Source organism: Pinus tabuliformis, chromosome 2_1 (genome assembly GCF_031772625.1).
Source record: "Pinus tabuliformis cultivar Carrire ecotype Pingquan chromosome 2_1, CPIR1, whole genome shotgun sequence".
NCBI lineage: Eukaryota > Viridiplantae > Streptophyta > Pinopsida > Pinales > Pinaceae > Pinus > Pinus tabuliformis.
Window position 1 is genome coordinate 817,215,919 of NC_142299.1, and position 25,401 is coordinate 817,241,319.

General features: G+C 36.7%; 1 pseudogene; it reads right to left on the minus strand.

Moving 5' to 3' along the window:
* Nucleotides 1-12,456: 12,456 nt before the first annotated feature.
* On the minus strand, nt 12,457-14,114 carry LOC149203136 (protein TIFY 10b-like; annotated as a pseudogene).
* Between the last annotated feature and the right edge of the window lie 11,287 nt (nt 14,115-25,401).

The window sequence follows — 25,401 nt, forward strand, 5'->3', positions numbered from 1 at the left end:
GAATCCTTCTTGACTTTGTATCTATCCATATCTCATATACTGCATGCCAATCAACATTAGATGATTCAGGTCCATTCAAAGATACTCTCATTAGAGCATCTAATGTATCCAACCCAAGCCTCGATTTTCTAATGTCCTTGATGATGTTTTGCTTAGAAAATCCCCTTTCACAATCCACTGTACTTGCAGGAATAGTGAGGACAGCTTGCCATAATTTCATCATATTAGGATAGGTTTTGTGCCATTGTTTTGTGTTACGAAAGACTTTCCATGCTTCTTTCATAGAAAACCCCTCACAAGCCAGATTTAATGAATCAACAAAAGGGTGCAACTCTCTTTTACAAGCCTTAACATCAAATAGAGCTACAAATCCAACATCACTGGATACCGTATGTTGCAAATGTTGAAAAAGCTTTAACAACCAACGCTCTGAATTTTTCTCACGACTACGACGCTCTTCTGAATAATAACAAGGGCTGAACAATTTCGCTGCATTAAAAAGATGAAGGTCTGGAAATCTTTCATTCAAAGAGTCTATCAGAGTCTCTATATAACCTTCAGTGAGTTGCTGACAACTCTCTTGTGTACCTTCAATACAAGGTTTCATAGATTGTTTCCTTGCTTCATTGGATTCAATATCCATGGCTGAGATAGAGATGTATTGTAACTCATGTCTATCTACAACTTTCCCTTCATCTTTAATATCAATATATCCATTTTGAGAATCATTTAAAAACTTTGAAAGATAAGTTGTGCCTTCTGCAAATGTCTCTTTTCTTAAAAACCATCTAGATAATGTGCTTATAGTTACTTCAAGAGCCAACCCAATAGTTGTAATGTCTACATTTTCTTCTTGAAAAGTCACATTCAACTTGTTCAATTCCCCTAGCACATCAGCAAGCATATGTAAACAAAACTGGACAGAATATATTCTTGTCTTATCATACCAAGATGAAGTTTTTTTTTCATTTTTCCACAAAGTTAAAATTGCTGGCATAAGCTTCACAAGCCTTATAATAACTTCCCCCCTGGATAACCATCTCACTGAATGTATTTGTAGAACATCAAGAACATCAATTTGCATGACTCTAAGCAAATCATTAAGTTCGTTATTTCTCTTTGGAGAGTTTTGAACCCATGAATACACTTTGTTTGCAATTTTTTCAACAAATAATAACTCAGGGAATTTCTTAGAAGCATCTGCTGCTGCTAAAGACTCACGATGAGCCACACAATGAACTGTAATAAGGTTTGGATTGTTCTTTTTCAAAAATGAAACAAAGCCATTTTCATGTCCAATCATTGCTGAAGCTCCATCTGTAGAAACAGCTATCAAATCTTTATATTGAAGGCCTCTGACATCTATTAATTGATTGACACTATCATATATTGTTTTTCCTTTTCCATCTACTACATCTTTGAGCTTCATAAACTGCGAGATAGGTGGCCCGAGACCCTTTGAGTCTAAATATGTTGCATAAATAACAAGGTGTTGCTCTAAGGTTCGATCAGTGCTTTCATCAACCATCAATGAGAAGAAAGGACTTTCCAACATATTTTTTATCTGAATTTGTTCAAGATGTTTTGATATGCAATATATAAAATCATTTGCAGACTTACGATTAGTGTATGAAGAGTACTCTTGAGACTTTGGCATATTTGGAGTTTTTGCATCCATTAGAAATTTGCAAAGCTTCTCATACTTTGATAGAGATAAATCTTCTTGACAAGTGAAATATGATATTTTCATTGTAGAAATCACTCTTTCTTTATTGGCATCTCTCATCTGTGTAATATGATCTGGAATTGGTTTCATCTTTCCCTCTAATGCATTAATCCATCTTTCCTTAGCATCTTTATGCGCCCGTGATTTTTCATGAGTAACAAGAGCATCATGTTGTAATGTGGTGCAACCATTCCCTAAACCCCATGGTCCATTCATCCTATACTTCTCACAATAGTTACACTTCATAGTTATTTTATCATCAAACCTCACATAATTCAACCAAACAAACTTATATAACCATTCCATGCGAAATTGTCTTTTTGTTTGCACTTTCATTTCTGAATTATCACCAACCTCTTCTTCAAATTCATTTGTTTCTTCATCTACATCATGTTCAGAAGAACTTCCAAAAATTTCATGTAATTGTTGTTCCACCTGAGCATTATGGGTTTCTTCAAGTGTATTTGAATTCTGTTGAGTCTCAGAAGTTTTCGCTTTTGTCCATCCATACATTTCCCCAATTGTAACTTGTACCTTTCTCTTTTGAGACATTAGTAGGTTTGTGACCACCTGTATAATATATATATATATAAAAACTAAAATTCATTAAATAAAAAATGAATATAACAATGGACAACATTGTAGAATAAATACGCAGAACATAAATATATCTGAAAATGAACTTCAGCCTGCTACAATTTGCATCCCAAACATGTAACAAACCAAACAGAGACTCCAGCACTATCAATTTAATGTGAAAGTAAATAGCTGCAATTTAATGTGAAAGTAAATAGCCGAACCGGAATAGTTAACCGGAAATTATAGAGCAAACAGGTTGAGTGCAGCAGCCCAGAAATAGAGAAAATTACCAGAGTATTCGGTGTAGACAGATCATACTTGTTAAATACTATACACCATCACAACAGCAAAGGAAAAAATAACCATTGCAACTTTGCAAGTCCACCAAAAGACCCCCGACTAAATCTAAACTATGAGCACTCTTGTGTGATATAGAAAAGATTAATTAATTATGAATAGTGCAAATTCCCTCCAGACACCAGACCATAACAACTTTCAAATGAGGAAAAAAAACAATGACATAGAAATTACTCAATATCCGGATGCATGTGAGCGGTGTAACACAGTCAACCTATTTTTTACTATCTTCAACCTACACGGGCAAAACAGCCCAAAAACCTCAAAAAGATTCAAAAAGGGGAAAAATATATGAATATAAACCACGTTGCAAATTCTCAAAATATATATATATATTGGTTGAAAAGATTTGAGGTCTTTATGCCTGCATGATGGAACACATAATTTCATTGAAGAAGCTGTATATTGCAGGGTGTCCCAAATTAAAGTGGGTTAATGGAGTGTTGGAGCAGTTGCAGCTACGACTCAAGCAAGGATTTAATGTTGAAAACAAAGATGGCAAAGATAACTAATTTAACAATGATTTATTGGTAGGGGATTTCCCTGAAACATTTTTACATGGAATCCATTTGAAAGAAGCAACTTTTAATTGCCAAGTCCAATACTGATTATATTTCATGCAGATTGTTATGGATTGTATTGTAATATTATTTTTATATAATTTGTTATAATTTATCAAATATCTTTATTAATTATATTTATAAATATAATTAATTGTATTGAAAGATATTTTTACTTATGGAGTCTGGGAAATGTTGTTATGATATGTAATTATTACAGAAAGGTAGTTTCACTTTGGACAATCTCTTTGCTTATAAAAAACAGTATATAATATCATTAAAATCTTGAAAACAGATTGTAAGTAAGTTGAGTATAACATTCTATAATCATTTGATATTTCTGCAGACCTCTGTCAGTATGAATTGACCCGATTATTTCTTTATTTGCAGGACAGTGCATTAAGAAAGGACCGCTAGACTCTTAAGAGATGAGGAACTACTGAAGAGTAAACCGGCCAGTTTATATGAACAGTAATAATTAATTTATTCCTTTAAATAATTCGATTCATCTGTATATGAGTGTTCAATTTTGTACAAAAGAAGAGATTGTTGGCCTTTGTATTATCACTCAAATCTTATTTGAATGTGTAAAAAGGAACCAAAACATAAAATAGTTAGAAACACTTATTTCTGAATGTGAAATAGTATTTGGATGGTTTATATTTTCCTTAATATCAATACAATCTGAACATTATATTTTAATCCTTTTAAGAAGCAGGTTGAATTTATAGTCAAAATGGCCAATGGCAGAGATGGAAGGTTACACTCTGATTCCATATTCAATGCACTGCAAAAATGGTTGGGCAATTTCAAAACAGACAAAAAGTATACTCTGGGCCGCACTGCAAAAAGGGTAAATCTTACTAAAGACCATTCTATTGATTTTGGGTTCTAATAAAGTTAGAATTTCAAAACAGACTCATTAGTCTATTGACTAATTTAATAGTTTTCGCAATTTAAATCTTTACACTTTGGAAAAAAAATTTCTGTGGGCTGTCGTACCTCTTCAGGTATTCAGAAAACAAAAAACGAAATTAACATTATCACTAAAATGGAGCACTAGAAGACGCCGACGAAAATTTCCCCGGCCAGGGGACCAATAGTGGTATTCAACAACATCTGATGGTCAGGGAACTCTGTGGGTCCGGCCGCGAAATAATTATAAGGCCTGCTTGATAACATCTCCTCAGCTCTCGGGTTATTTGCTACAGGGTAACCGGGACTGTTATTCCGGTGGGGTTTCTTCCTTCCCTGCTACGGGACTGTTATTCCGGTGGGGTTTCTACCTTCCCTGCTACGGAAATACTAACCCGTCTTCCTTACCCAGAACTTCTGAAACAAAAACCTTTACGCTCTTACCAATTTTTAAGTCATATTCAACCCATCTTTCGGTTTACAGTTCTTGCAATAATATTTGGGGTTTCCGCTACTGAATCAGTTTTCATCTCGCCCTCTTTACAGTTGTTGCAATAATATTTGGGGTTTTCATCTCGCCCTGTTTACAGTTGTTGCAATAATATTTGGGGTTTTGGCTACTGAATATGTTTTCATCTCGCCCTCCCCTCTAAATTCACGGTTACTTGTATGAGGCTCTATATTTAGTGCGTAAACCCCAAGGTTCTGCATATCTATACATATCTGGTTTCTTGTAAGACTATAATCACATCATTTGACCAGGATAATGATACTAATTTTACATTTCTTTATAGACAGTAATTTCCAATAATGGTTCCAGATTGTGAAAATAAATGAACTACACATTCAGAAATTCCAGTTTAATTCTTTGTACAGAAAACTTAACCATTCTTCCACAACAATCATTGTTGTATAAATCACAATTTTTCCTCACAAGAACTACTTTTACAATATAGTGGTTTTCCAAGTTGCAAGGCCATGATAGTGGTTTTGTATTTGAATTCTTTGCAAGGCAAAGCAAAGCTATTGATATGCACCAAATCAGACAAAGGCAGCATGATTTCATGCATGCACAGGAATAGCTAAGCGTCGCCCAGAAAATAATTCAAATACATAACCATTATCATAGTGATGGGGACCAGCGCTCTGTTGTGGGACTTCGCAGCTCAACCATGACTTGTTCTAACTGGTTCCAAGTTGCAAGGCCATGATAGTGGTTTTGTATTTGAATTCTTTGCCAGGCAAAGCAAAGCTATTGATATGCACCAAATCAGACAAAGGTAGCATGATTTCATGCATGCACAGGAATAGCTAAGCGTCGCCTAGAAAATAATTCAAATACATAACCATTATCATAGTAATGGGGAGTCTGGCATACCGGATTTAATGGTTTTCCCTTACATAATATTAATGTGCAGGGTTTTGCGGCTTGGCCAGGCTGCCCTGCCTCTTGAAAGTTGAGGGCATAGACAACATCCATGACATTCGAACATACCACTTGGCACTACTAATAAAAAAAGCCAGTGAGTAATTGACATACCTGCAAATAGTGACCGGTAGCAGATTCTGGGTTGCGTCCAAACAACAACTATATCGAAACAGCGCATCTAAAATAGTAACTCAGGAACTCAGGAGCATCGACAACCAATATAGTGTAGTGTGGGCAACTGGGCAAGTTCAAAAACAAACATACAAGTACCATCTGCGGGAAGAGATATACATAATACTGGTATCATGTATGGCCGCGGCCCGCAGGTTGCAACCCAAACGCAAATCTTTAACCAAGCTATGAAATTAATGACAATTCATAGCTTTTTCGAATTTCAAAACACTCCACAATCCCGATAAGATTCACTCGTACGCTTGACTTGACAAAAACTGCAGAATTTTACGGTAATGAAACCTAAAGCAATTAATTTCAGTAAACGTGGCCGAATGGAGGATAAAACCTGAAAGGCGGAAAGGAAAAACAATTAATTTGGAGAACACATGGTATACTCCAGGCTGGTAATGAAACCTAAAGCAATTAATTTCAGTAAACGTGGCCGAATGGAGGATAAAAGCTGAACGGCGGAAAGGAAAAACAATTAATTTGGAGAACGCATGGTATACTCCAGCCTGGTATGCACACAAGGATTAATTAAGCCATAGCCGGTATGACAACCTAGTACAATAGTCACAGACTTCAAGAGATAGGTATTACAGGTATTATAGATTTTTACGTTTTTTAAATGAAATTAAACGTCAAAACGACGGGTTGGGAAAGTATACCACGCGTCTAACGTGACGTGGAAAATTTTCTCCGTGCCGTCAAATACGTTCTAAAATCAAAAATACGTCCTGTGGGACGTCAAATTCCAGGCCTGCTGGGTAGTATGCCTGTCGCTGGCGCCTTTAGAACCACCCTGCGCTCCATTTTCTGCGGGGGCAAGCGAGACTTTGCTATGTACTTTACCATACATTAATAATTGAATATGCCATTTGTCCCCGCAAGGTTTCCTAGCAATTGTGAATCCCACACCAGGTGCATTACCATACATTAATAATTGAATATGCCATTTGTCCCCGCAGGGCTTCCTACCAATTGTGAATCCCATTTCCACGAGGGTTTGGTAGATAAGAAGCAATGGGAATAACGGATGGAATTTCATTAAGTTTGATTGTTTTAAAATTTAGGTCAATTATTTTTACATATTTAAAAAAGCTAGTGTACAGTGTTTATAGCCTTAAAAGAATTTTCAGTATATCTAATCGCCCTATGTAACGATTATGCTTTTTTTGTCGGCGAAGATAGGGAAATACCAATTATATTTTGAAAAAATCGAGTAGGGAGTTTTGTAAATTCTTATTAGAATTTATAATTTTAGGTGGAGGTTTTTGATGGTGCTTAATTCATTTCCGCCATGACAAGATTCAAACATTACATGTACAAGATTTATTGAAAAAAATTTCCCCGAATTCCGGCCACTTTTGGTTGTCCGGCCAATTCCTTCCCTTTAGTAGACGACTCTCTAATAAGTAAATTATTCTTCAAATTTTATATTTTAAATTTTTTATTATTTTTAACAAAGAAAAAATAATTCATGAAGTCTCATTTTAATTTTATTGTTTCAAACAAAGAATGTAATTTTTTGTTATTTAAAATATATTTTTGAATGCATAAATGGCTTTAGCACCTTGAAAAACCCTTGGGGCGCTCGAATGAATAATTATACAGATTAAACAATTTAAATTCAAGTTTTTAAACATTTTGTGAGAGTTTGATTACTATGTGAAAATTGTCATATCGTTTATAAATTAGACTACCTCAAAACAAATAATTCATAAAGTTTAATGTTTACTAGGAATAATCATGACCATGATTGATCATACTTGAACTTTGAAATTAAATTAAATTAAATTAAATATTCGTTGAATTAATTTAGACATATAAGTTAAACCGTTGGTAAATGTTGATTGATATTAATGAATAATAAACATCATAATCAATGATAAACATCAAAATACTTATTTCATAAAATTAACTAAATTATAACTTTATTTTAAATTATTCTTATTATTAATTATAAAAAAAATAATATGTAATTTCAATGTTACCATGAAAATCCTTAGCATATAAAGAGACCTTGTTATAATACCATGGACCAATATCATGACTTATCAATACCACATGTCTATAAAACCATAATTATTAGATGAGATTTCAGCGTAAAAGTGCCCATGGAATTTTCATGTAATTTCCATGTCATAATATATAAATCAACTAAAATATTTTAAATTTAACATGAGGTACACGTAAATATTTTGGAGGGAAAAGAATAACAACTAATTTTTTTATTATATTTTTGACTTATCTCTTTATAAGTTTGCTCAAATTGCAAGTGTAGACACTCGTTAAATGCGAAGTAAATTCCACATCCAACAACTACCCATTATACATTAAATTCCACATCCAACAACTACCCATTATACATACTTCTGAGAAGACTCGCATTGATAAAATTGGAGATACATTAAAAAACATGTCCGACACGCTTTTTAATGTATTTTCAAATTTATCAATGTGGGTCTTCTCAAAAGCATGTATAATGAGTACTCTTGGATGCGTAATTTTATTATGCATCAACGAGTGTCTACACTTAAAATTTGAATAAACATATAAGGAGATACCAAAAGTACAACTAAAGAAATTAGTTTTCTTTTTTCCCTCCAAAATTCAACTTTTATATTATTAGTTTAACTATCATTTTTTTTTTTTTTAACATGCCACTTTTAGGCTGAAATTTCCACTTGTTGACATTATTTTTTAAAATTAATTAATTTAACTAAAAGGATAAAAAGGACATCACTACTTTTGAGATAAATCTCAAACTTTGATCTATGAATACTATTACGAATATGTGAAAATATTTTGGGGAGGTTAAATATTTAACATACACATAATGATTGTTGATAATTAAGTTAAAATTCTGGAAGCCCTAATCCAAAATAGACATGCATATATTCATAACTAGCAACTTGATATCCCTCGGATGCAGGTGTATAGCCAGGATGTAAATGCAATGGGACAGGGGTGGGGCGAGGTGGATTGACACCTGCCTACCCAGTACCGCACAGATAAACACCTACTGAATGAAGAACCTTGGCATTTGAGGAACGCAGAGTTCATTTGCTTCACCTCAAGCGGCTCTGATCCTCCTAGTCTGTCTTCCGATATGTTTATCGCCTCCGCATGCTCTGGATAGCCCTGGACCTAGGCTCTCTTCAATGCCATAGTTATGGCAGGTGCTTCTCGAGGCATGACTGAGGACGATAAATTAAAGCTCAACCATGGGATTGTTGTGGTGCCTTTGTTGATTCACGCGCACTATTACCCAGCCTCTGATCTCTGTTCTGGTTATGGTCTATATGGTGCTGGCTCTCGCAGCTTGAAAAGGGCGAATAAGCTGGAGCTATGTTCTGGTCTTCCTGAGGAGCATCTTCCGCCGTTTCTCTAGTTTCTCTCTTGGGTCTCTGGCCCTCGATTTGACGTCGATCTAATTCGCCCGTGCTCAGCCATTGTTGTTTCTCAGCCTTGTTTTCATCTCGCTGCTGTTGTTCCTCCTATGCCCTGTCTGCGACATAGAATGCGGTGCCTCTGGGGCACTCCTCGGCGTGTGCCCTCCAGCCCATCCTCCTATTCTCCCCCCCTCTCCAGTGAATTCATAGCCGGCCATTACCCTCGTACTCATAGTGGGAGAGGGCGTCTTCATTTTCCCAGCCATTACCCTGAGCCCTGTCCTCCAGACTCCATGTCTTCTCCCTCGTTCGGCTTTGCGATTTTCACCTTCAATTGCTCTCTGAACCGCCTAAGGATTACAGCTCACATTTCGGTGGTCTTTGTTATGCTCTTAACCTGCAAAATGATACCCAAATACAGAATATGCGAAGAAAAGATACCAGAACACAAAACAACAATGATTTTATTATTCAGAGAGTAATGTTCACTTGCCTCTTCGAGGGGGCAACCTCCAATAGAGCAGAGCTCGCTTACAAAATAAGACACGACGCTCCTTGCAGGGAGTCTCTATCCTTTATATATGACTCATACATGAAATACCACGGATCAATACCATGGGTTTTATTAATACCATCTATCTAATACTATGGCCCATTTGCAACTAACTGTGGTCCCGTCATTAATTGCGGGTTAACCACTTACAAATATTAATATGGGCTTTATTGACTCTTGACTATGACGTGATCCCATTACATAAATAAGGGGGTTAGGGTGGGACCCTAACATGCCCTCCCCCTTAAGACTAGCCTTGTCCTCAAGGCTGAAGCTGCGGAAACTGCTGAAGAATAGTGGCTGGTTCCCAAGTTGCATCTTCCGGAGAGGTGTCTTTCCATTTGATGAGGACTTCCTTAATCATGCAGCCGCGCAGGTGCTTGTCTCGTGTGTCTAGGACCTGTTCGGGTTGAAGCCATATTGACCGTTCTTTGTCCAATTCAGGTAGACTGGTCTGAATTCTGCAGTTGTTCCCAATCACTTTCTTGAGGCATGAGACATGGAAAACTGGATGGATTTTTGCAGTAGGAAGCAAGGCCAACTTGTAAGCCACTTCTCCAATGCGCTGAAGTACTTGATATGGTCCGTAGAATTTGGGAGATAGTTTCTGACAACCCTTGTCTTTGAGTGATGTTTGCTTATATGGTTGTGGGGGATAGGATATGTATTATCTGCGAGAACAAAGTTCAGAGGTTTGTAATTGATTATAAGCCTTGGGATGCCTCTAAGCTGTTCTGATCTTTTATTTACATAGAATCCGTAACAGTTCCAAGGACTGTCAGATTCCCTAATGAGTCTTCTGTTCAGGAGTTGCTTTATCTCTTTTTCACACAACTCCCTGTACTCTTTGTTCATTGGGAATGCTCTGCTTTTGCATGGCTTCCCAGCATACTCTGTTTTGTATGGTAATTCAACTGTGTGCTGTTTCCAATGCCAAAAGGCATTTGGTTCTTCTGAACAGCATTAATACTCTATTGTCTTTTTGAGCTCAGCAATTTTCTTAGTCATCTCCACCATCAATATTTTTTTTTTCGAACAATTCTATTGACAATCTATCGAAATGTTGGTGCCTAGAGAATTTCCTTCACCACATATCCATTCTTCTAGCTTCTAATAGCTCTGTCATCCTCCTTCATGTTTTTCGCTCTAATAATAAATCTGTTGAGAATTTAGCCAACTTAGCATGCTCACAAAATAACCTTCATCTTTCTAGACCCAAGTCAACCATCTCCTCCTCCCCCTTAGTCTCCCTCTGCAACTCCATGGTTCTTTCAAACCTCTTCACCTAGGCTCCTCCAGACACTTCTGACCCCCCAATCGGTGTGCCCCTTCCAAAGACCTTGCAACACCGTTTGGTGTGTCTACTACATTATGATTAACATTGGTTTCTTTGTGTCTTACAACACTCTCATCATTTTCTAATGAAGTCTCTTTCAACACTTATATACTTTCTGCAAGCTTACCACAACCTAGTTACTCAAATGTTTTTGTTATACTTTATATTCTAATGATTTTAGTCATACTCTTATCTATTACAATATGTATGTAATTTTTTGGATTTATAGTATACATTTCAGCCATTGGTTTGGTTTCCCTATGTTTTATGGGATTAAGAATAGAATCTACTTGATTTTAAAAGAAAAGAAAAGAATAAATTAATGAGTTTGTTTAAATTCATTTTATTTAAAAATATATACTTGGATTTCGTTAATATTGCATAATTATAAAAGAATTGAAAAGATAAGTAATATTGCATAATTATAAAAAAATTGAAAGGATAATCGGACTTGTACGTTAATGTTACATAATTATAAACCAAATTAAAATATGTACTTGGATTTCCTCAATATTGCATAATGGAAAAGGAAATGAAAAAGTAGGTATACATAAAGTTAATGTTGCATTATAAACAAAATTAAAACGTGGATAGAGTTGTAGTTGATGACAACTTTACCTTGTTAAAGAAATCACCACATCAATCTATATTAAGTAACAAATTTCGTTGGATTCCCATGGAATTTATAATTTATAAGAGTAAGGTACGTGAAATCTATTTCTATGCTTAACAATGTTATTATGTTGCAACTTATAATATGGAATTTGATATTTATTTTATTGATATATGAAGCTCATAAACATAGCATTGGGCTTTGCCTACGATAACTCTATTTTATTGAAAAATAAGTACTTGGATTTCCTTAATAGTGCATAATTATAAACGAATTGAAAAAGTAGGTGGACTTATATGTTAATAAAGTATAATTATAGACCAAATAAAAATGTGGGTGCAGTTGTAGTTGATGACAACTTTACATTATTAAAAATCACCAAATCAATCTATTTTACCTAATAAATTTCGTTATTGAGATTTTCATGAAATTTATATATTTAAAAAATAATTAAATATTGGTAGATTTGTAATGGACCTGTTGTATCTTGTAATATTATCATCAAAATTAAATTGAAATTTTGTTCAATCTATCAATATTACCAACTTTCTCCTCTTTACGTGACCTATAAGATCCCTGTCAATCAAGAGATACCCTTTATATTTTTATTTTGTATAAAATTATGAATATCTTTTTACAATAAATGAATGAATACCTATCTAATCATTAATGTTACGATGGTAATCTTACCATCCACAATAAAAGTGTAACTAAGTTTAATAAAAATAAATATTTATGATATTCGCTGTGCAGAACGAATGGTACTAAATAAAGAAATTTCGCAGCAGCTTCAAACAACCCCAACGATTTGAGAGTGGAAGCGGTGCTTGCTTCTGCTCACGGTGGTACTCGAGAGAAAACTCGTTCGGTCGCTCAAATTAATGTCGATGGAAACAATTTGGTTAAAAGATTAGAAAATGCGGTGTGATGCCATTAATGGTCAACACCATCCACCGACATCTGAAGATCATTGTGATGAGCAAGCCAACGAGAGGATGATCTGGTCGTCTGAATCTTTCCTGGCTTTCCGAGGCAATGTCGCTGGCTTCATCGTGGTGTAAGGAGACACTCTGTTAATTCTGTACCAAAAAAAATTCATCCTTTTAATACACATTTGCCTACTCAGTCATCTAAATTTACACTAAATATAATTATCGTAATTGATTTAAATGCTGGATTTGCTATTCAATTTTCTGAATATACATAATTTTTTAAAATCATATAGAGTTTATTTACCTCTCCTTTCGCTTTTGGAGGAAACGTTGCACAGATAATTTCGGGACAATTTGCAGGCCTGCGCGCGAAAAAAAGTTAATAACAATGTTAAAGACAATTTTCAATCTTGAAAACCTTTCTTTATAGCTTTTCACATTCTGTGGAATAGTATGAACCACATTTGTCAATATAAAATATTTTACGATCCGCGTCTTACCTAGGGGAAGTCTTTCAGGCTGATCTTCGTTGTCAGCGTTCGATGCAGGCTTATGATGCAGCGGTTTCAAGATCTGTTGGATTTCGCTGATATCAATCTGAGGTGTTCTTGTCTTGCTCGAGCTTATAGAGCCGGCAAGCCTAATAATGGCTTCAGCCTGCAACAAAAATGACGAAATAAACCTGCGAATAAATTAAAGAACGCCAAGAGGACTAAAGATGCAAACGTTTAGTCAAAAATATATACGAAATTTGTTGTGAATGTATTAAATTTGTTGCTCAGATGAAAATAATACCTTCTCAGCCGGCACGTTGTAAACATTCACCATTCCGTTATAAAAATAACAAATTGACCTGTGGACTGCTGCTCGGGGGTTTTTGCTGGAACTGATCTGTTGCAAATAGTGCGCAAAACACAAAGTTAGCTTTATCATACATTTAAGGTCGCTCAGCTATCAAGAATTAGCAAATATATCAAATTACAAATGTCTGGACATGAAAATACCTCGAAACCGGATCAGTTTGGCTGATTGCAAAAGGCCTGGTAGTATTTCTCTCTGTAACTCTGTTGCTTGAACCGAAACCGGCGCATACGGGAAATAATTCCATCATTTCCGCGTGACTGGATGCCTCAGAGCGTCCACTAAAGCCCTTGGCCGGATGATTGACATGAGCCAAATCGCCTTGCTTGTCCTCTGAAAGTGCGATTGACGAAAGCACCTTTTGCATCATCTGTGGTTTTATCCGTGACATATCTTGCACTGTTGCATTCATAAAAAATGCATACAACATGAGCCAAAACATTCTTCCAAAACAAGAACAGAAGACAAATTTAAGGAAAAACTGCATATTTCACCAGTCGATCTAAAAATAAAATTGCGAGACAAATTCAAGGCGTTTGGAAAAGAAAGCATACTTCTCGGCTTGGCTAGCTGTTTTCCAGGGCCGAATTCCAAACTAGTAGTGCAATTTACGGCTGGTCCACTTGATTCAGAGTCTTTCTGAACGCGTACAAACTCGAAAGCTACAGATGCACTTGGCGACATAGCCGACGGAATTGTTCCTATAAATCACCAAAATTTCCGCTGCAACTTACTTTTTCTCAAAGCTCTGATACTGCTAGATCAATCAAAGCGCCGAATACATCTGGATCATTCTCCGGTTTATAAGATGATAAATAATTGGCGGGCGGTGATTACGAAAAGGTGTATATTTCGCACGTGCTCATCACCATTAGCAAGCTAAATAAAAGGGTGTTTCGCACGTGTTCATGTTGTGGAGTCTGCTTAAAAAAACCACATACATTTCGAAATCTGGAACGTTTCCGTAAATACCAACTATATAAGATGGACGAACGGGTTTCAGCGGTGTGCTAAATGTGCCCATCAACGTGGCAGATGGACTGGTTGTAACGGGAAATGAACAGGGGATGATTGGAAAAGAAGGGTCTGGTAGTATGCCTGTGGCTGGCGCCTTTAGAACCACTATGTGCTCCATTTTCTGCGGGGGCAAGCGAGACTTTGCTATGTACTTTACCATACATTAATAATTGAATATGCCATTTACCATACATTAATAATTGAATATGCCATTCGTCTCCGCAGGGCTTCCTACCAATTGTGAATCCCACACCAGGTGCATTACCATACATTAATAATTGAATATGCCATTTGTCCCCGCAGGGCTTCCTACCAATTGTGAATCCCATTTCCACGAGGGTTTGGTAGATAAGAAGCAATGGGAATAACGGATGGAATTTCATTAAGTTTGATTGTCTTGAAATTTAGGTCAATTATTTTTACATGTTTAAGAAAGCTAGCTAGTGTACATTGTTTATAGCCTTAAAAGAGTTTTCGGCATATCTAATCGCCATTTGTAACGATTATGCTTTTTTTTTTTTTTTGGGTCTCGGAAGATATGGAAATACCAATTATATTTTGAAAAAATCAAGTAGGGAGTTTTGTAAATTTAACTAAGAGCTGTTAAACTTCATAATTTTCATAAAAGTTTTTGATGGTGCTTAATCTATTTCCAGCATGTACAAGATTCAAACACTATATGTACAAGATTTATTGGAATTTTTTTCCCTGAATTCTGTCAATTTTTGGTTGTCCGGGCAATTCCTTCCCTTTAGTAGACGACTCTCTAATAAGTAAATTATTCTTCAAATTTTATATTTTAAATTTTTTATTATTTTTAACAAAGAAAAAAAATTTCATGAAGTTTCATTTTAATTTTATTGTTTTTAACAATTTTATTATAGTGATACAATTTCAAACAAAGAATGCAATTTTTTTGTTATTTAAAATATATTTTTGAATGCATAAATGGCTTTAGCACCTTGAAAAACCCTTGGGACGCTCAAATGAATAATTATACAGATTAAACAATTTAAATTCAAGTTTTTAAATATTTTGTGAGAGTTTGATTAGTCGTGAAAATTGTCATATTGTTTATAAATTAGACTACGTCAAAACAAATAGTTCATAGTTTAATGTTTACTAGGAATAATGATGACCATGATTGATCATACTTGAACTTTGAAATTAAATTAAATTAAATTAAATATTCGTTAAATTAATTTAGACATATAAGTTAAATGGTTGGTAAATATTGATTGATATTAATGAAGAATAAACATCATAATCAATGATAAACATCAAAATACTTATTTCATAAAATTAACTAAATTATAACTTTATTTTAAATTATTTTTATTAGCCAAGATGCCATAGGCATGAAACTCTTTGAGGCTAAGTATGCACAGAATCTCCTCGAGAGATTTCACTTGACTGACTGCAAGCCAGCACTGACTCTTTTTCTGTCTGGGGTCTGCCTTGAGGATGGAGGTGACACTCCATTAGTTTACAGTACTCTCTACCAACAACTAGTGGGGAGCTTACTGTACCTCATCCACTCCAGACCAGATCTCTCATATGCAGTAGGGGCAGTTTCTAGATACTTGCAAGAGCCGCATGAGCTAAGTGCATCCTCTGATATGTGCAAGGCACCATCACTTTCAGGATTCACTATGCAGCAGGCACTGCATTGAATCTCCTTGGCTTCACAGATTCTGATTGGGTGAGCGACAACATTGATCGCAAGTTCACCTCCGGATATTCACTCAGTCTAGGGTCTGGCCCTATCTGTTGGTGGAGTAAGAAGTAGGCGACTATTGCTCTCTCTTCAGCTGAGGCCGATTATAAAGGAGTAGTCAACATCACCATTCGGGCTCTATGGCTACAACACTTCCTCACTGAGTTGGGGGTCCAGTTCCACCAGCCCACTGTCGTCTGGTGTGACAACCAGAGCACTCTCAAATTTTGCAGGGATCTAGTATAGCGGAAACGGACGAAGCACATAGAGATCCATCTGCACTACATCAGAGACTTAGTACATGATCGAGTCATTGATTTGCAGTTCTGTCCTTCAGCAGAACGGACTGCAGACATCTTCACCAAGACATTCACTGAGCAGAAGTTTCACTCTTTGTGTGATCGTCTTGGAGTGAAGGACATAGTTGCTTAGAAACTGTCTTTTCTTCCTCTTTTCTTTTGATTACATTTTATTTTGAGGGGGGGGGGGGGGGTGTACCCATGAGGTTTTCCCTCTTTCCTCAATTTTAGTACAAGTTGCACTGTATTTTGGGTGACCTTTGGCCTTAGTTTCCAGGGCCCATTTTATATTTTTCCCCATAGTGGTGTTCAAGGGCGGTGTTGGAGGTACTACACCCCTAGGACCTTCATTACTAGCACATGTAGACACTTAGTTAGAGCATGGGACTACATGCAAGATCTTTTCTGCATGATTTACTCCCCGATTTGCTCCTCCTTTCACTCCGTAACTGGCTAGTAATTCTGCATGATTTCTTCCTGATTTGCTCCTCCTTTCACTCTGCAACTAGCTAGTTCTCTCCGGAACTGGTTGTAGGTGTTAAGTCCTCTCATTGATCACCACTATGGTGCATTACCAGTAAATGATTTAAATATTAGATGAATATACATAATTTTTTTTAGATGATCTAGAGTTGCTTTACCTCTCCTTTCGCTTTTGGAGAAAGCGTTGCACAGATAATTTCGGAACAATTTGCAGGCTTGCCCGCGAAAAAAGTTAAAAACAATACTAAAAACACAATTTTCAACCTTGAAAATCTTTTTTATAATTTTTCACATTCTGTTGAATAGTATGAACCACATTTGTCAATATAAAATATTTTACGATCTGCGTCTTACCTACGGGAAGTCTTTCAGGCTGATCAACATTGTCAGCGTTCGATGCACGCTTGGAATGCAGCGGTTTCACTATCCGTTGGATTTTGCTGATATTAATCTGAGGTCTTCTTTTCTTGCTCGAGCTCATAGAGCCGGCAAGTCTAATAATGGCTTCTGCCTGCCAGGAAAATGACGAAATAAGCCTGTGAATAATAAATTAAAGAACGCCAAGAGAACTAAAGATGCAAATGTTTCGTAAAAAAAATACGAAATTTGTTGTGAATGTATTAAATTTGTTGCTCAGATCAAAATAATACCTTCTTAGACCGCACATTGTAAACATTCACCATTCCGTTATAAAAAATAACAAATTGACCTGTGGGCTGCTGCTCGAGGGATTTTGCAAGAACTGATCTGTTGCAAATAGTGCGAAAAACACGAAGTTAGCTGCTTTTTTTTTTTTTTTTTCAGATGAAACAAGCGATATATTTATTCTGTATAGAAATTACATATGTTTCAAATTCTGCATCTCATAGGAGTATATCAGAATTATATATCCAAACTAATCTGCAAACATGCATAAAAATGAACCTTATAACCAGATCAGGATACATAAAAGATTTTATATGCTAATTCTGGGTTGTTTGTTGTATCTAGATAAATCAGCATAGCATATTCGAGCATATGTTAGGCATACATTTGTATTTTTTCACAAACATAAAGAGCAAGATGTAATGTAGAGTAGTTAATCCGCAATAAAAAAAAGAGTATGTCCCGGTGTAGTTATCTTGGTAAAGGCATAATCTCGGTCTCCAACCAAGTCTCATCCATCTTAATCTCTATGTGGAGTCCATCTAGATATTCCATGATGTCTCTTTTGGAGAGGCAGTCCGCTTCTACATTGAAGTCCTTGCTGTATGGTGGAGTGTTGGAGAGGGTTCAAAGAGTAGAGATCTATTGTAGCCAACAGTGAAGAGAGGATTTGTTGATGTTGGCGTTCCCACCAGCATAATCAATGATGACCTTTGAGTCCCCATAAATGTGGATAGTAGGAATATCTAGATAATGTATGAACTAGAGGAGTCCCCATAATGCCATGGCCTCAGCCTTCGTGTTGAAGCCCTTCATCCACAACTGCTACACTGTGATGCTCCGTCAAAAAAGCCCGTAGAGAAGGAAATCTGCGGGTCAGATTTGGGGTTTTTGTGCAGTTTGTTGGATGTACCAGCATGTATTTTGGCCTAGATTGTGCTTTGAATTTTTTCTATCACCACTACCCAACTTTCACGGTACTCATTGAAAATAATATTGTTCCTCTACCTCCAAATCTCCCAAAGAACCATGGGTGGCATGAAGCGTCTGGTGCCATGCTACGAACTCCACCATTCAAGACCGTCTGGAATATCAGAGAACAGTGAGCGCTGTAACCCAAATTAGACATCCAAGGTATTCCAAATTTTTGTAACGTCGGGGTAGCTTACGAGCAGATGCAGATTGTCCACTTCCGCTTTTCTACATAAAACGCAAAACCCAGGTCCAAACCAGTGCTTTTTTTTTATATTTTCCCAAGTCAAGTTTTTATTCCTCCAAACTAACTAGAGAAAAAGAGATTTTTTGGTAGGAATATGGGAGCTCAAAAATTTAAAAAACCAACATACCTCAACCTGGTTGGTTTCTAAACAGCATAGTCGATTGTATGTATCCGCCACCATTATATTGTTGGCCTTCATCTTGCCGCGCCATATGATCGAGTCTCTAGCCGAGTCTCTATGGATGCTATACCGCTGGAGTTGCAGACAAATCGAATCCCAGTCCACAACTGCCTATCCCTGTAGACCTAGTGCTGTAGAGGGCTTCCAGATGGGACAATTATGTTGCCAAGTCGAAATGACTTGATTCCATAAGTAAATGCCCACTACATTTAGACGGAAAACGAGAGGGTCCGAGAGAGCATTAATATCCTCTAGTCCCCAGATATAGTCCCATCCAATAGCGATGTGATGACCCATGCCTTGTCTCCATGAAATCATAGGGAAAAATAGGTGATATATCTTCATAAAATTGCGGCACACCGCTGAACCTGAGTTACAGCCAATGTGCCCCCTGTGCAACCAGACCTAAAAATCTATGTCTTTCAGATATTTATGTTTGATAATTTGACTCCAAATGCCATCACCGAAGATCCTGCGCCATAATGATTTGAGCAATAGAGCATGTCCAAAAAAATTTAAGCGCAAAATACCCCAACTGCCTTGCCGCTTCGGCATGGAGATATGATAAAGTTTAGTGAGGTGGAATTTTTGCTGCTGCCGCATACCACACCAGATAAGTGAGCAATAATCATGTTTAGTTTCTTGATGATGGATATTGGTAAATGGCATAAATGTGCCCAATACACACCCATCTGGGTAATCATAGCCTGAGTGAGGATGATATTGGTAGATGGAATAAATGTGCCCAGTACACACCCATCCCATCTGGGTAATCACGGCCTGAGTGAGGATGAATCAGCCGCCCATTGAAAGGCAACGGAATTCCCAACCCTATATTTTCCTATAAAATTTGTCAATAAGCCACTGCCAGTCACGACCCTCTAATTACAAGGCTTGTTGTGGAAACCAAGATATTTAATCCCACTAGACATGTTCTCAGAAGCAATCCCAAATAGATTTAAGCTCGCTCAGCTATCACAAAGTTAGTCTTATCATACATTTAAGCTCGCTCAGCTATCATGAATTAGAAAATATATCAAATTACAAATGTCTGGACATGAAAATACCTCAAAACCAAATCAGCTTGGTTGAGTGAAAAAGGCTCGGTAATATTTCTCTTTGTAACTCTGGTGTTTGAACCAAAACCATTGCTTATGGGAGATAATTCCATCATTTTCGCGTGACTGGATGCCTTAGAGAGTCCAGTAAAGCCCTTGGCTTCGTGATTGACATGAGCCAAATCACCTTGCTTTTCCTCTGAATGTCCGATAGACAAAAGCACCTTTTGCATCATCTGCAGTTTTATCCGTGACAAATCTTGCACTATTGCATTCATCAAAATACATACAAAATTATCGAAAACATTTTGCTAAAACAAGAACAAAAGACAAATTTAAGGAAAGACTGCATATTGCACCAGTCGATTCGAAAATAAAGTTGCGAGACAAATTCAAGGCGTTTGGAAAAGAAAGCATACATCTCGGCTTGGCTTCTTGTTTTCCGGATCCGAATTCCGAACTAGTACTGTAATTTACGCCCGGCTCGTTTGATTCAGAGTCTTTCTAAATGCGTACAAACTCGAAAGCTATAGATGCACTTGGAGACATAGCGGGCAAACTGAATTGTTCCTATAAATCACCAAAATTTCCGCTGCAACCTACCTTTTCTCAAAGATCTGATGCTCCTGGAATTAATCAAAGAGTCAAATACATGTAGATTATTTTATTTTCTGCATCTAAGTAAACTCTTCCATAATGATATTTTCTTGGTGAGAGGTGATTTCGATCTGATAAAATCACTTGAGGAAAAGAAGGGTGGCATTTTCCATCTTGACACTAACTCACACCTCTTCCACAACATTATTAACTCGATGAACATGGTGGAAATCCATATCCGCAATCAAATCCACACCTGGAACAACCACAGAGGAGGTAAACATCAAATTTCTTGTTTGTCTAATCTCTTTTTAATCTCTAAATCTTTTCTTGCTAAAAATATTTTCTTTGGGAGCTTCTATTTTACCAAGCATGGGGTCAGTTTAATGACCCATTTTCCTTGAGCTTGACATCAAATAGGCCCCAATAACATGCCATTTAGATTTGAAGGCTTATGGCTATAGGATCCTTCCTCTATGGATAAATCCAAGGAATGGTGGAAGGAAATGGAACTCCAAATCAAACACTAAAATACCTCAAATCTCAAATCAAAAGATGGCCCCGAGGAAGAGTCTACGAATATTTTCCAAGAAAAAAACTAATTAAAAGTCCAAATGGGATATATACACAATCAAATTATCCTAGAGTGTTGATCTGAAGCCTTAGCTCAACAGAAAGGATCTATCTTGGAGCAATAATAAGAAAGAAGGAAACATGAAGAACAACTCTAGAAACATAAATCATAAATCAATTTGTTAAAAGAGGGAGAGAAAATTACTAGATTCTTCCACATACTTATGCTCTAGCATCACCACCACAACCAAATATTTTCCCTTCTAGAAAACTCTAGAAAAAAAACTCACATACACAAGGACCTAGAAGGCGAGCTCAAGAATTTCTACAATAATCTCTTGAAAGAGCCCTCGACCAATAGGCTAACTTCCATTAGAAAAATAGTTCCCACGTCCATTGTCTAGTTTCCCATGATCATAATGTCGCCCTCATGATAGAAATCACCCTTAAAGATCTGGAAGAGGTGGTCATGAGTATTCCTAAAAGTAAAGCCCCCAAGCCTAATGGCTTTACTACAAAATTCTTTCAAGTCTGTTGGCCATTCCTAGGCCCATAAATTTTAGAGTTGTTGAAGAATTCAGAAAGATGAGATTTTCCCTTCCTACTCTTAATGCAACCTTCCTCACTCTTATTCGCAAGTCACATAACTATGTAGCTTATGGTTTGTATCCCTTTGTAATGTCCTCTATTAAACTATTTCAAAAATAATAGTCAACCATCTAAAATCCCTTCTACCCTCACTCATTTCAAGGAGCAATAAGGTTATGTAGAAGGGTGCCAAATCCTAGATGGCATTATTGTTGTGCATAAGCTCATCCACTCCTTGAAAATACTAAAGAAAGTGAGCATGGTTATTAATCTTGACTTCTCCAAAGCATTTGATAAACTAAGCTAGTTGTACCTTTATCACACCCTCAAAGCTTTCAGCTTCTCTCAAGACTAAACTGATTGGATTTGTTTTCTCTTCTCCTCACCTTTCTTCTCCATTCTCCTCAATTCTCCTCAATGGTTCTCCCACCAAAACCTTCAACTCTTCAAGGAGCATTAGGAAAGGATACCCTATATTTCCCTTCCTATTTGTCCTTGCAGTTGAAGGTCTTGGTAGAGTGCTTCAAGCTAGTAGAAGGAAAGGCTTATTATCTTGTATTCGCCTCAGTAATTCCATGAATCCCCCACTCACCAACAATTTATTGAAGACAGTGTTAATGGGTCAACCTTCATTCAAAGAATCTAAATCTCTAAAGCAGTGTTTGGATGAGATTTTGGAACTTCCATTAACCCCTCCAAATTGAAAATTTTCTTATTCAATATCCATTTAGGAATCCAATCCCATCTAGACAGAATGCTCATCTTCCAATGATCTTCCCTTCCCATCATCTACCTTAGTGCCCTCTCACTAACAAATACTTCAAACAATTCATTAGTAATATCTTCTTGATAAAATATCCAATAAGCTTAATAATTGGACCTTCTGAGATTTAAACATCATTGGGAACCACACGCTCCTCAAGTTTGTTCTCCAAGCTTTACCCATTTATAGAATCTCAATCTTGGTGGCCCCAAAAGGAGCACTTAAAACCATTCAAAATATCTACAAATCTTTCTTTTGGAGGGGGTGATGGGGTCGGCGTATGAGTAGATAGCGCAAGTGGGCCCTTGTGGCCTGGGACAAACTCTTCCTTCCCAAATCTTGGGGAAGCCTTATGTTTGAGACTTCGAAACTTTCAGTAAGGATGTTATGGGTGCCAAATTGTGGTGGTGTTGGATTCAAAAGGGCCAATATCTCTAGAAACTTTTATGGCATGAAAAATGCATACCTCACCACTCTATAATCCAAAAACTAAAGTTGGATCATTCAATGTCAGGATCTTCTATATGGATTCTTGCTAAAAGTAACAAATCTCTCATACAGACACATAGCTTTTGGGAAATATGAACGCACTTGTGGTAGGACTCATGAAAACAAATGCCTAAATTGGACCAGCAAGAGCATCTCAATGATCTAAAAATATTCTTGGTAGGCAATGGTTACATGCAAGTAAATCAATATTGTTTGCCTCAACATAGAAGATCTTCATGGTGTGCTCGGAAAACAATATATGATTGATCTTCAGGAATCCCCTTATGGTTATGGCAAACACTACAACATCATCTTCATCAATGCCTTATCCAAATCGCAAATGGCATTGACACACTATGTTGGGGTTATCAATCAACTGGCATATTCACTATGATGGAAGCGTACTCCTTGGCCACTAATACCATCTACGCCCCCAATGCTAACATGTGGCCCAATATTTCTCACTTCCTATGGCTATTGGCTTGGAAGAGAGCCCTGACTTGGGATAAAATCATCAGAAGGGACTACGAAGGATCCTCTATTTTCTATATGCATAGAGCCAGTCCTGAAAGTGTTGAGCATTTGTTCATTGATTGTTCATTTGTGGATCAAGTTTGGACAAAATTATATTCCTACTTAAGGAAGTAGGAAGATAGACACAACTCACTCTTGGAAACAATCTTAGCTTGGAAGCCCTTCCCTTTCAAAAGCGAAATCCTTAATAAAGCATGGTCTCTCTTCCCTGGATTCATATTTTGGTTGATTTGGAAAAAAAGAAATAGCCAAATTTTCAAGTAAAGTCCATCCTCTTCTAATTCTGTTTGGTATAATGTATCATTTAGTGTAATAGAGACCACCCTCCTCTCCTCGCGGACTGCCAACAACTAGTAGATCTCTCCATCTAAAGCACCATTCTATTCTACCTTTTAATTTTTCAACCAACATCCACCCACCCAACCTCTCTCTCTCCTCATCCCCCCTTCCCCCCCTTACTTGGTCCCCCTTTCTTCTCGGCTATATCAAATACAAATTCGACAATGCATCCAAAGTCAACCCAGGACATACAAGTTATGGAGGCATCCTTAGGGATGACAACAATAATCTATTATTTGTGGTTGTTGGCATTTTAGGCCACCCCACCAATAATGTAGTTGAATTCTATGCATAGGAAGTGGGATTGTAAATTGCCAACCAACAGGGTTTCAATAGGCTCATGGTGGAAGGAGACTCTATGTTAGTCATCTCCACCATCAAGAAAATTTTATCGAACACTTCTATTAACAAGCTACCCAAACGTTTGTGCTTGGAGAATTTCCTTCACAACAAAGCCATTCTTCTAGCTTTTAATAGATCTGTCATCCTCCTTCATGTTTTTCTCTCTAATAATAAACCTGCTAAGAATTTACCCAACTTAGCTTGCTCACAAAACAAGCTTCAACTTTCTAGACCCAAGTCAACCGTCTCCTCCTCCCCATCAATCTCCCCATGCAACTCCATGGTTCTTTCAGACTTCTCCACCTAGGCTCCTTCAAATACTTCTAACCCCCCCATTGGGTTTCCCTGCCTAAAGACCTTACAACACCCATTGGTGTATCTACTACCATATGATTGGCATTGGTTTTTGTGTGTCTTACAACAGTTCCATCAATTTTTAATGAAGTCTCTTTTAACACTTACATACTTTCAACAGGGTTACAACCTAGTTACTCAAATATTTTTTTGTTATACTTTATGTTCTAATGACTTTGGTCATACTCTTATCTATTGCAATATGTACTTAATTTCTTAAATTTGTAGTCTCTTGGATTTGTAGTCTACATTTCGTTCACTAGTCTAGTTTCCCTACTAACTAGCATTTGCACCAAATGTTGCAAAGGAAACGCCGTAAGGCATAAATTGAAGAACACAAATACAACAAAAGGATACTTTGATAAAGAATAAAAATATCTTGAACGCTCAAATCAATGCCCCATTAACTGAAACCAATTAGTAGACATATCTATCAACATTAGGATTATACACAATGACCAAGAAATTTCCCATATACAAACAGCACCTTCCACAACAACCTTTTGTCACATCCACATTTTAAAAAATGCCTTGGAACGTGATTGGAATCTCCCATATTGTCTTTTTAATTATGCAGATAAATCTTCCATATTGCTATTTTCATCATGAATATTGTTAGTTCATTGTTGTAAAGTGTTAGTTTGCTAAATTCAATACTGTAAGTTTGACAAGTGAAAAAAATTCCTCAATTAGCATAATATGCATTTTTCTCTCACCATGTATTTTTCAGTCATGCATTACAAAACTTCCATCAAAGAGCACAAGTAACAGAT